The sequence below is a fragment of the Meles meles genome, chromosome 1 (assembly GCF_922984935.1).
Source record: "Meles meles chromosome 1, mMelMel3.1 paternal haplotype, whole genome shotgun sequence".
Taxonomy (NCBI): Eukaryota; Metazoa; Chordata; class Mammalia; order Carnivora; family Mustelidae; genus Meles; species Meles meles.
This window is the reverse complement of record NC_060066.1, coordinates 80,720,925-80,735,450: the sequence shown is the minus strand read 5'-3', so window position 1 is coordinate 80,735,450 and position 14,526 is coordinate 80,720,925.

The following is a 14,526-nucleotide window of genomic DNA, read 5'->3' as shown; positions in this document are numbered from 1 at the left end:
GATCTACAAGGAAATAAAGGCTTGAAATGAAACACTGGACCAGACGGACATTACAGATATACATTCCATCCCCAAACAACAGAATACACATTCTTCTCTAGTGCACATGGAACATTCTCCAGAATAGATCACATCCTGGGTCACAAATCAGGTCGCAACCAGTACCAAAAGACTGGAGAATCATTCCCTGCATATTTTCAGACCACAGTGCTTTGAAACTAGAACTCAACCACAAGAGGGAAGTTGGAAAGAACTCAAATACATGCAGGCTAAAGAGAATCCTACTAAAGAATGAATGGCTGAACCAGGAAATTAAAGAAGAATTGAAAAAACTCATGGAAACAAATGATAATGAAAACACAACCATTGAAAATCTGGCAGGCAGATTTTCAAATCAGGCAGTCCTGAGAGGAAAATATACAGCAATACAAGCCTTTCTCAAGAAACAAGAAAGGTCTCAAATACACAACCTAATCCTACACCCTACACCTAAAGGAGCTGTAGAAAGAACAGCAAAGAAAGACAAACCCAGCAGAAGAGAAATAATAAACATCAGAGCATAATAAAAATCAGAACAGAGATCAATGAAATCAAAACCAAAAATTAAAAAAAAAAACAACAGTAGAACAAATCAAAGAAACTAGGAGCTGGTTCTTTGAAAGAATTAATAAGATCGATAAACCCCTGGCCAGACTTACCAAAAAGAAAAGAGAAAGGACCCCAATTAATAAAGTCAAAAATGAAAGAGGAGAGATCACAACCAACACCAGAGAAACACAAATGATCCTAAGAACATACTAGGAGCAACTACACACCAGCAAATTTGACAATCTGGAAGAAATTAATGCATTTCTAGAGACATAAAAACTACCAAAACTGAACCAGAAAGAAATAGAAGACCTGAACAGACCCATAACCAGTAAGGAGATTGAAGCGGTCATGAGAAATTTCCAAACAAACAAGAGCCAGGGCCAGACGGCTTCCCAGGGGAATTCTACCAAGCATTTAAGGAAGAATTAATTCCTATTCTCCTGAAACTGTTCCAAAAAGGAGAAATGGAAGGGAAACATCCAAACTCATTTTATGAGGCCAGCATTTCCTTGATCCCAAAACCAGACGAAGACCCCATCAAAAAAGAGAATTACAGACCAATATCCTTGATAAACACGGATGCAAAAGTTCTCGCCAAAATACTAGCCAATGACATCCAACAGTACATTAAAAGGATTACTCACCAAGACCAAGTGGGATTTATTCTACAGCTGCAAGGTTGTTTCAACATCCACAAATCAGTTAATGTGATACAATATATTAATAAAAGGAAGAACAAGAATCATATGATACTCTCAATAGATGCTGAAAAAACATTTGACAAAGTACAGTAACCTTTCCTGATCAAAACTCTTCAAAGTGTACGGATAGAGGGCACATACCTCAATATCATCAAAGCCATCTATGAAAAACCGACAACAAGTATCATCCCTCAATGGGAAAAAACTGAAAGCTTTTCTGCTAAGGTCGGGAACACAGCAGGGATATCCATTATCACCACTGCTATTCAACATAGTACTAGAAGTCCTAGCCTCAGCAATCAGACAACAAAAAGAAATTAAAGACATCTGAATTGGCAAAGAAGTCAAACCCTCACTCTTTGCAGATGATAGGATACTTTATGTGGAAAACCCAAAAGACTCCACTCCAAAACTGCTAGAACTCATACAGGAATTCAGTAAGGTGTCAGGATATAAAATCAATGCATAGAAATCCATTGCATTTCTTAACACCAACAGCAAGACAGAAGAAAGAGAAATTAAGGAGTTGATCCCATTTACAATTGCACCTAAAACCATAAAATACCTAGGAACAAACCTAACCAAAGAGACAAAGAATCTATACTCAGAAAACTATAAAGTATTCATGAAAGAAATTGAGGAAGACACAAAGAAATGGAAAAATGTTCCATGGTCATGGATTGGAAGAACAAATATTGTGAAAATATCTATGATACCTAAAGCAACCTACACATTTAATGCAATCCCTATCAAAATATCACCAATTTTTTCAAGGAAATGGAATAAGTAATCCTAAGATTTTTTTAAAAGATTTTATTTATTTGAAACAGAGAGATCACAAGTAGGCGGAGAGGCAGGCAGAGAGAGAGGGGAAGCAGGCTCCCTGCTGAGCAGAGAGCCCAATGTGGGGCTCGATCCCAGGACCCTGGAATCATGACCTAAGCCGAAGGCAGAGGCTTAACCCACTGAGCCACCCAGGCACCCCAATAATCCTAAAATTTATATGTAACCAGAAAAGACCCTGAATAACCATAGGAATGTTGAAAAAGAAAATGAAATTTGGTGGCACCACAATTCCAGACCTTAAGCTCTATTACAAATTGTCATCATCAAGACAGTATGATACTGGCACGAAAACAGACACATAGATCAGTGAAACAGAACAGAGAATGCAGAAATGGATCCTCAACTCAATGGTCAACTAATCTTTGACAAGGCAGGAAAAATGTCCTATGGAAAAAAGACAGTGTCTTTCAATAAATGATGTTGGGAAAATTGGGATAGCCACATGCAGAAGAATGAAACTGGACCATTTCCTTATAACACACAGAAAAACAGACTCCAAATGGATGAAAGACCTCAATGTGAGACAGGAATCCATCAAAATCCTTGAGAACACAGGCAGGAACCTCTTCAACCTCAGCTGTAGCAATTTCTTCCTAGGAACATCATCAAAGGCAAGGGAAGCAAGGGCAAAACTGAACTATTGGGACTTCATCAAGATCAAAAGCCTTTGCACAGCAAAGGAAACAGTCAACAAAACCAAAAGACACCTGACAGAATGGGAGAAGATATTCGCGAATGACATATCAGATAAAGGGCTAGTATCCAAAATCTAGTAAAGGACTTACCAAACTCAACACTCAAAGAACAAAGTAATCCAATCAAGAAATGGGCAGAAAACATGAACGGACATTTCTCCAAAGACGACATTCAAATGGCGAATAGACACATGAAAAAGGGCTACACATCACTCACCATCAGGAAATACAAATCAAAACCCCAGCGAGATAGCACCTCATACCAGTCAGAATGGCTACAATTAACATGTCAGGAAACGACAGATGTTGGTGAGGATGCAGAGAAAGGGGAACACTCCTACACTTCTGGTGGGAATGCAAGCTGGTGTATCCACTCTGGAAAACAGCATGGAGGTTCCTCAAAAAGTTGAAAATAGAGCTACCCTATGACCCAGGAATCGTACTACTGGGTATTTGCCCTAAAGATACAAATGTAGTGATACGAAGGGACCCATGCACCCCAATGTTTATAGCAGGAATTCCACAATAACTAAACTATAGAAAGATGCTAAATGCCCATCAACAGATCAATGGATAAAGAAGATGTGATATATATACAATATATATATGTGATATATATATAATATACATACATACATATACATATATATGTATATATATGCATATATATACATATATATACATGTATATGTATATATATGTATATGTATGTATACATATATATACATACATACATATACATACATACATACATAACATGGCACACTATGCAGCCATCAAAAATCCTGAAATCTTGCCCCTTGTAATGATGTGGATGGAACTAGAGGGTATTATGCTAAGGAAAATAAGTCAATCAGAGAAAGACAATTATCGTTTGATATCTCTGATATGAGGAATTTGAAAGGCAGTGCCGGGAGTCATCGGGGGTTGGGAGGGAAAAAAATGAAACCAATGGGGCTGGGGAGGAAGACAAATCATAAGAGACTCTTAATCCCAGGAAACAAACTGAGAGTTGCTGGGGGGCGGGCGAGGGAAGTGATAGGGGGCTGGGTTATGGACATTGAGGAGGTTATGTGCAATGGTGAGTGCTGTGAATTGTATAAGACTGATGATTCACAGACATGTACCCCAGGAACAAATAATACATGAAATATTAGTAAAAAAAAAATGTATTAAATATGTAACAATGAAGCACATAATTCAGAGGAAGCTGACATGCAAATTTACAATTACATTTGCTAAAATGGAGGTGTTTGGAACACCATGGGAACAAAGGAGAAAATAGCACCCAATTCTTTCTGGGAGGAACGTGTGTTAAAAGACAGCGTTTGAGCTAGAACGATGGGGCTGGTTGTCTGTAGATAGCTAAAGGAAGGGGACAGCTGTAGGTCAGGGTGGTCAGGAAAGATTACTCCAGCATCAGTGAAAGGATGCATTGGTGGCAGGTCCTCAAGAACCAGTACAGTTATCCATCAGCTTTCTTCCCATTAGCCAAAGATCTACTGCCAAAGTCATCTAGCAAATCACTTGAAAAGATACCTTGGGTATCTGATTTATTCCAGTGCTAATTGCAAATCAGCTATTCACATTTTCAGATTACTAACCGAGTACACTTATTTCTAGAATCTGAAAGTAGTCCCTTACCAATATGACTGTTAAGTGTGGACAATATTATTTAACACTATATAGACAACTGATTGTTTGAAGATTCTTTATATATGAAGTAAGGAGAATAAGAGCTAAGTGAATTTAAAAAAAAGATGTTGCATTTCATCATGTTATATATCTACATGTTATATATAGACATATAGAATCTTTCTACAACCCATTCCAGGAATAAGATACAAAAATCATTTCCAAGCTGTCAAAGGCAAGATCATAGAATCTGCATTGAGGTAACAGAACTCTTCAGGAATTTACTTGCATTTAACTTAGAAGTAATTCTAATAGTCTAGTAGTCGAGTTTCTCCACAAATAACTTCCTTCTGTCCCTTCCTTCTTTCCCTGTTGAACAGCTATCATTTCCTATCACTGTGCTAGAATAACAAGAGGACAGGCATTCAGAAGGGTTTGAAGAACTGGCCACAGATATTTGGTGCTTCTTGCTTGTATTAGTGTGAGGAAGACCAGAAAGGAAATACAAACACAGCTCTAAGGAAAACAAAACAGTATGTGGGACCCATATAACATGGAAAACATGAAACCTCAGCATTTAGGTGTCTCTAATAACTAGTGATTATAATCACACTTGGTCATAAAAAGATTAAATTTTAGCCTTCTGTTCAATTAGGACATGTTACATTTTAGAATGATTGCCTACTAAAATCATTAAAATGAAAATGTTGATGGTTATGTTGTTCTCAGCTCCTGGAAAACTTGTCCATGTCTTTGAAGGGTCTAAGAAGTCTCTTCAATTTCCCACCTAAGTCATAAAATACATGCTTATTAGCAAAGGAAGATGAAGATTGTCTACAGATTAGATAAGCCATTTATTGCTGGCATACGCAAACCTCACCCTCCTCATAACAGCATTTCCTGAGATCAGGGAGCCCAAGAGGAACAGCCCAAGACAGTAAAAGAAAATGCAAGTTTAGAAAAACTACTGAAAAACCAATGAAAATTACATTATCTCCTAATAGTTAGCCCATGGTATTACTTTGCCTACTAAGAATAGTATGTGAACACACACACACACAAAGTGTGTTTATAGGGAAGCAAATTAAGTATGTCTTTACTACCCCCTGTTCTCTTCAGATTATACCTGAACTGCTTTGTGGGTTGAAAGTAATCCAGTAGAGTCCAGTAAGGAATACTGGAAATGAAACATTATACCAATCTTAATATATACATGTTATCTACATCACTATCATGCATCCGAATGTTCTGAGAAAGGAAACACTCGTATGTTCATTCACCTATATGCACAAAAACTAGCAGGTTTTACCACCTTTGTCCCTTTTGTAAGGCAAGATGATGGCTCAGAAGGTATCTTCAGTTTTATTTGGTAAGAAATTAGTACTTTTTCTATATGTTGATGTGAGTTCTTATTCTGAGTGGGCATTGCAGTTACTGTGAGCCCAGAGTTGTTTTAAGTAATTATTGTGTTGTCAGCTTTGAAAGCAATCATCTCCATCTTGCTTACAAGCTCACAGTGGTGTCCAGTTTGTGACAGGTGTTCATTAAGCATATTTTGGGAATCAAAATTTGCCTGCCCTTTTGTCTTTCAGTTGTCTAACTTTATACCTCGTCCCCTATCCTAGGCCTTGGGTTCCCCAACATCCTTAATCTTCCTTCATCATGCTCCCTATCTCTCCTCACTGCAGCTCTCTTAGCAGGACTGGCTTTTCATGAAGGTTCTTCTTAGTGGTATCACATTGCAGTACACCTCTCTCTAAAACTAGCAGGGATGATGTTTTGGCTCCTTAATGTCAGCAGGTGTTCTGTAGGTTCATTGGTGAGGTTAATGGAAATGATTAAGAATCAGGTTGTGATGGGGTGCCTGGGTGGCTCAGTGGGTTAAAGCCTCTGCCTTCGGCTCAGGTCATGATCCCAGAGTCCTGGGATCGAGCCCCACATCGGGCTCTCTGCTCGGCAGGGAGCATGCTTCCTCCCCTCCTCTCTCTCTTTCTCTCTCTCTCTCTCTCTCTCTGCCTTTCTGCCTACTTGTGATCTCTGTCAAATAAATAAATAAAATCTTTAAAAAAGAAAAAGAATCAGGTTGTGATATCTGACGTATAAATATATATGAAACAAAATAAACTGCTGCTACCTCCTTATAGGTCTTCATTCTGACCTCATATTTTATACAAAAATATGTATTTTATAAATATCTTATATTTATATATTTGTGTTTATATGCCAATTGACTAAAGGACATGATATCATTGAATCTAAAACCCACCAGTGTGTAGTTTGCTGCAGGAGCAGGAAACTTTCGAAAGAGCTTTTACTTTTCCATTGCTAAGAATACCACTTGACATTAGAGCTTTCTCTGTGTAGGCTAGAGTATTACCTAGATTCACTTCTGCAGTGGTTTTCAATGATTCTTTCTTACCTACACCCTAAAAGAATTTTGAAGCATTATTTCCTCACACATTTTAAAGTTGGCATCTAATATATCTCACATGGTTATTTAGCTACAGTGGATACAGATTTTCAGTGTGTTGTAAATATTGGTATTAAAAAAATACACCATACTTTTAAATGTACCAAGAGGAACCTAAACACCATTTAGTAGTGGGAAATTTTACATCACTTTTTTCTCTATGAACTATTTTCATCCCATTTCTTGTGCCAAATTTTCTCCAACCTGCAAATCTTCTCATTCATCCTTTTATACTTCTGTGCAACCCAAGGCAGTTCATTTTGCATTTTGACCCAATCTCACTAAATGGTATCACTTCTACCCAGAACCTCAAGCCAGTAACGTAGAAATCATTCTTTTATCTTCCTCACTTACCCCAGTCATCAAGTCCATTTTTACTCCACCTCCCGTATCAAACCAAATCTCTCCAAGTCTCTCCAGCACCCGGAAGAGGTCTAACCAGAATTCTTAAGAGGAAATTTGTCAGGGAGCTGTGGTCCAACAAAAGCATATAGAGGAAAAATCTGAAGCAACTTATATTTTATTTAGAAAATATCATAGTTAAAATGCCAATCACACAGGCACCAAACACAACTGGAGCCCTGCTCAGCACACAACCAAGATACTGTATTCTAAGTTCCATGAAATGAGGTTTTGCTTAAAATTGATGAAATGCCAGCCAGAGTCTTCTCTAAACAAGTAAGTCCTAATTGCCTCATTTGCTTTAAGTTTATAGGATGCCATAGGCACTACTGAGGAAGGTATTTCACTTAGCTTCAAAAAAAATTAAAAAAAAATTTTAATGTAACAAAGTGTGTTTCAAAAGTTGTAGATGATAGCAACTTAGAAGCTATAGCAAATTCTGCAGTAAGGAACAATGCAACCAGATGTGATTTGAGGGTATAAGTACACTGGGCAGCTAATCAAACGCAGTCCAGCAAGAAATATAAAAAGACGAACTGTGAAAAGAAAAAAGGAAACACAAAAATGTCTGTTCAATGAAGAAAACAGCTGTATCATGCTAGGTCTGAATTGTTTGGTCTTCTTTTTCTTCTATTTCTCTGATTTTATTTGGGGAGGATTAAAACCAGATTCTCAATGGGCAAAATAAAGGCTATTCAAATTTTCTGACTAGCGTGTAAAACAGTTTTATTTTTTGCAAAACAGTTTAAATTTGAATTTAAACACAAAAAAAAATACAACTTTGAACAATCTCTTTCAACTGATTTTTGTTTTTTACTCTTAGAACATAACATTTCGTATTTACATGGAATGGAGAAGATTTAATTCAGAAAAATTCATTTAACAAAGACATATTAAGTACCTCTTATGCACCAGGCTTTAGGAGTCTGGTGTTGACCAAAGACACAAATGTCCTTTTCCTTGAGAAGTTTTGTTTTTTAAAATTTATTTTATAGAGCAAGACCAGGAGCAGGTGGGGGTGGGGGCAAAGTGAAAGGGAGAAGGAGAGAATCTCGGCCAGACTTCCTGCATCTCAACCAGATGCTCTGTTGAGCATGGAGCCTGATACGGGCTCGATCTCAAGACCCTGAGATCATGACCTGAGCTAAACTCAAGAGTCAGTCACCTAACTGAGCCATCCAGGCACCCCATTCTTGAGAAGCTTTTAATAAAATTATTATATATAAAACTTTCTAGCAAGGGCTGCTTTATGAGGTAGAGGTAGATAAAGGGAGGATATTCAAGTAAACAGTAATAACAACTAGAATTTATTGAACTTAGTATATGCTACGTTCTATGCTATATTATAGGTATGATTTTATTTAATTCTTAGAACAATCCTATGATGTGAGACTATGAATTCTACCATATTGTTGTGAAATATGACCCTCAGAGGGTTTAAACTCAATGTCATAGCTAGTGAGTGGTAGAGCTAGGATTTGAATGGAAATTTATCTGCTTTCATGGTTCAGGCTTAGGAAGCAGGCTGTATTACAGAGGGTAATTGAACATTTTCCACAGTGTGGAGAAGATGCCTCCTTTGGATGCAAGATTATGCTAAATCTCCAAAACTATGCTTTAATGCTAAAGTCCCAGAGATGGAATAAGGGAAATCAGTTATTTGCTCTAGGATTTCAATTAAAAAACTATTCTTGCCCACCATCATATCCTTAGCAGGAATCTGACTCTAGTTAAAGTCCTCTGAATATAGATAGAGACAATACAGCTGATACTCTTTGCAGATTTACTGGAAGTTTAAAAGCTTCCAGACCAAGATATACACCTAAGGTGGTCCTGGCTTTGGGTACAGTTTTCCCACCAAACACAGTCCGCCCATCACTGATGGGTTGCTTTCCTCGATCCTAATGGGACTTCCCCTCACCCCACAACTGAGAGGATGCCTGCTTGCAATTCTGGAAACCTATGCTGCTCGTTGCCCCTCTTGCTACTCATTCTACTACCTCACAGTTTATTTGTTAGTGAAGTTCTTCTAATTCAGTTCTTACCACCATGATGATCCCTTGTCCTTTCACCTCCTCCCTATTCCATCAAAACTGACTAATTGGCCCATAATTCTCTGAGATCTGATTGCCTAAGTAACTCTGTTTCCATGGGACCCTTCTCTTGGGCATTTGTCTTAGAAGAAGACAATCCATCAAACCACTGAGGTTTTAAATTTTATTTTTTCAGTGACAGTCTAATTTGATGAAAGAGCCCTTTGTAGAACTGGGGTATGGGGGGGGGGGGGCTTTGTGCAAGCTCTCAAATCACACCACTAATCCACTGCCTACCTATAACCTTGATGCTACAGGGCAGTTTTGCTCTGAAACACATTTGTTCTTTGGCGGAGATCAAGGTCTTGTTCATTTTAAGATCAGCAAAATCGTATTTTTCTGCTAAGAGCCACATTCCTAAGTTAGAGGGCTTCTAGAAATGGGTGAGAGACACACTCTGTCAATTCTATCACTACACGAGTATTTTCTTGGACTTTTGTCTCTTAATAGGGATGTAAGAGTGTTAGTAGAGAGGATGGGATAAATTATTATTTAGTCTGCATGAATATGGTTCTTTTGGACAGTTCATAAATATAAAAGGGCTGCTGTGTTTTCACTTCCCACTGAGTAACATCCAGAGTCTACCTTTATCAAGTTTAACTCTTGCTCAAATGTTTAAAAGAAATCAGATCTCATCTACTAAAATAACAAGCTCAGACAAGTCTACATATTTTTTTAAACCTCAGTCTTAGTTATTCCCTGGGGCTGTTTGGACATGTCAGGTATTTTATTTTTTAAGCTGATGACAGTAACTTTAAAAGGTTTGGCTTGTGTCAGAAAACTTTGGGAAAAGTGTTACTGCATTGCCCTTCACCTTTCAACTTGGACACTCAGCCATGTTATAAAACTTTTATAGAGTAATTGCACAGAAATAACCAGCACTGGTTATAATAAGTTAACTTGAATTCCTTTCCCTGGACAGGCTTCTCCATGCTTAGTGGACACTCCTTTACAACACTGAACTTTAGCACTAGAAATAGTAAAAGGAAGAAGTTTGTGTTGCTTGAAAATTCTGGTATAGTGTAAACTATTTTGTTATAGCATACTGCTGCTTAAAAATGTATCTAGTACGAAAGCCTTAGAATGCATAAGTCCTTACTCATAACTATTAATAAGGATAATATATCAGCAAATTTGACATTCCAATTCTAGCATCAATTCCTCCTTGATACCTGGGAAATGTATATGACATATTATTCATATATATCTCCATCCCAACAGGGCGACAGTACTGAACTGCACAACTCTAGGGGTACCATTCACTTTGAGGGGTATTAATGTCGACCCATTCCCAGGAGATCTGTAGGATACAATCTTCCGGTTTTACACTGACAGCCTGGAATCTGCCAATACAATTCTTGCCTTAGCATGGGAAGTACTTACTGCTTCTCAATTCAGAATATCTGGGAAGAGATTAAGACTTTGTTATCCATGAGTTATGAGAATTGTTTTTGTTCAATGGCAGCTATTTTACTTACTCCTTCTTATCACTCCTATTGAAGTCCATCTGTTTATTCACTCTCAAAGCACCATTCTATCTTGCTGTGAGTGAAAGGGAAGATGTCCTAGGGTCCAGAAATGGAATACGCATACATTTCCCACTATACTGGTACAGTAGGTACCAAGGAACATTTTATAAGCTGTCTTGGAAATCTATCAATAACAATGAATGTATGTAGAAACATTAAAAAAAGCCAACTCATAAGTGAATGTTTGGAGCACAGTCTGTACCTCAATATATGTATGTCTATGTATCATGTGCATGTATATGTATATATGTTATTCTTTGGGAGTTATTGTCCTTGTTCCACTAGGGAGAAATAATCAAATGCCCAAGGAGATGAATATCTAGGCAAAAGTGGATAACCACATAGAAAAAAATAAATCTTGACTATTTCACACAATATGCAAAAATTCCATGAGGATTGTAGTTGTAAATGAGAAGACAAGATTTTTTGGGAAAAAAAAAATAGAATGTCTTCAAATCCTCAGTATAGGCAAAGATTTCTAAAACAAAACAAAAAAACACAGGAAAGTGTTAGACAAAAAAATCTGATGAATTAGACTACTTTAAAATGAAGAAATTCTATTGATAAAAAGGTACCACGGAATGGGAGAGGATATTTACACTTTTTTTGCAAATTTTAATTATGACTACCATATATTTTCAATAAGATGTCATATCCAAAATACATAAAGGACTCCTACGACTCAAGGGTAATCCAGTAGAAATATGAGCAAAGGACTTGAACAGGTACTTTATGAAAAAAGACATTGAAAATTGCCAAACACACCGATGGCTCATCAGTAATCGTCAGAGTAATGCAAATTAATCTCAGTGTAGTACCGTCACTGGGATGGCTCAAATGAAAGGCAAATAATACCACATACAATTGACTCTTGAATAGCACAGAGGTTAGGGGTACTGACACCTGTGAATTTCAAAATCCATGTGTAACTTTTGACTCCCCCAAAACCTAACTATTGTTGACTGGAAGCCCTACTGATAACACAAAGTCAGTTAACACATTTTGTATGTTACATGTATTATATATTGTATTCTTCCAACAAAGCATGCTGAAGAAAATGTTAAGAAATCCTTAGAGAAAATACATTTACAGTACTGTTAAAAAAAATCCAGTAAAGAAGTGGACTTGAGCAGTTCAAATCCAAGTTTTTAAGGCTCAACTGTATTAGCTAAGTTATGCAACAACTACAATGCTTGGTGATGAAAATGTACACTGCAACTTCTTGGGAGAAATTAGTAGTATCTACCCACTAAAGCTACCCAATGTCTCAGTAAGTTCTACCATATACCCAACAGGACTATGTCCCTATGTCTACCAGAAGACATAAAGGAATATTTATAGTAGTAATACTTGTCATAGCCCCAAACTGAAAACTCAATGTCTATCAACAGAATAGATACTTTGAGATAAGAGAATGGAAGAACTTAAAATTACATGCACAAACATTGATACCTCTCCTGAACACAATGTTGACTGAAAGAATCCCAGACCTAAAGAGCACGATTCCATTTACATAAAATTCAGACACAGGTAAAACTAAGCAACAGTGTTAAAAGTTAAATGGTGGTTATCCCTGGGGAGAGAAGCAAGGACTGAGAGGAACTCAAGAGAGATTCTAGGTGCTGGTTAATTTTCAGTCTTTGGTTATCAAATACATAGGTGTGTTCACTTTCTGTAAAGTCATTCAACTGAACACGTATCGTTTGTGCATATTGTTTTGTGTGTTATTCTTATATATGAGGCCAATAAAAGTTCACATTGAAAAAACACCCTAAACACCCCCCAAAACAAAAGAATTTTATAGGTATTCTATTCATGAAAGCTTATTGATTAAAACACTGCTTGGTGTTATCCTGCTTTTTACAGAAAGGGCATTTTTGCTCAAACATATGTCTCTGTGTTAAAAACCTTACTTGATATTTGGAAGAGAAAACACTCTTGAGACAAAATGCTTCTAGGCATCTGTTTTGAATGGATTTCAATGCCTCTAAAAGTCGTTTTATTGATAATTTGCTAAGCTAAACATTTTCAATTTCATATCATTGACTTGAATACTACTATGTTTTTACTACTAGAAGATCAACAAATGCTTATGCTAATCGGCTTGATATGTGGGATGCCAGAATGGAAATTTCTTTGTCTACATAAAGTAGTCAAGCTGAAAAGTACCCAGGGATATCCATACACGGTCATGCTTTCAATGGATAGGAAACTACAAGCAAGAACTCCTTAGCCAACACCCTCACTAAATTCAGCAACATGCCACCGAGTTTTATTTGTTCTTGTGTAAATGGCTCTCTTCCTTACATAGTTCAATCTAATATTAGGCTTAAATCCAAGGATGTTAAGACTTAATTATCTCATTTCCTCCATAAGTGATACAGCATGTTACTACTTGGCTATAATTGTTAACTGTGTTCCTAACACAGACTTGGAGGTGAGGTGTGCTAGGGACTGTGTATTGTTTTTGATGGTAGACATGGAGGATGAGGCATACATATAAAAAAGGACTTGCATGCAGGATTAGACTTAAAGCTATTCATTGATCTTTTCTAAAGATTAGTATTAAAATGCATTTTCCCAGTGTTCCTAACCTCATGTCACTCTGAACAGAGGAATAGGTAAGTTGAGTATGCTGTTTCCCATTTAACCAAGTATAACTTAATTTAGACATTTGAGTGCTTGCTACTTCCAAGCAATGAAACATAAGCTTTTCACATGACTACACATATGAGCATACACAAAACATACATAGAACACTCTACCATCAAGAAAAAATCCTTTAGGTATAGATTACATGGTTCTATTTTTTTTTAATTATATATCTGGACATTACGTGTCTTCCAAGTTCTAGTTCTAGATCTTCATCTGTCTGACAAATATTTCCACTCAGAATGTTCCTCTATTACCTCAAAAGGATCATGTCTAAAATTCCATCCCTTATTTCCAGTTCTAACTAGCTTTCCTATATTAACAATAATGCATACCATAAATATTCCATTACTTAATGTCCTAAGTTTGAAGTCACCTTTTACCCTCATTGTAGTTTTAATTCACATTTGCCTAATGGCTAATTACAAACTATTTTTCATATATGAATTTGGCCATTTGTACATCTTTTTGGTGATGTGTTCAAATATTGTGTCTTTTGCTGGGTTGTTTTCTTTAGTTTCAAGCGTCCTTTATATATTCTAGATACAAGTCCTTTATCAAATATATGCTTTGTAAATATCTTCTCTCAGCCTGTGGCTTGTCTTTTTATTCCTTTAACAGTATTTTTTATTATTAAAATTAAAAACTTCTGCTCTTGGAAGCTCTTCTAGTAGATTGTGCTTCTCGGTACTGGATCTAAGAAATTTTTGCATAACCTAAGGATCATAAATATTTCCTCCTACATTTTCTTTTTTTTGTTGTTTGTGGGTTTTTTTTGTTTGTTTATTTACAGCATAACAGTGTTCATTGTTTTGACATCACACCCAGTGCTCCATGCAGTACATGCCCTCCCTATTACCCACCACCTGGTTCCTCAAACTCCCACCCCCACGCCCCTTCAAAACCCTCTGG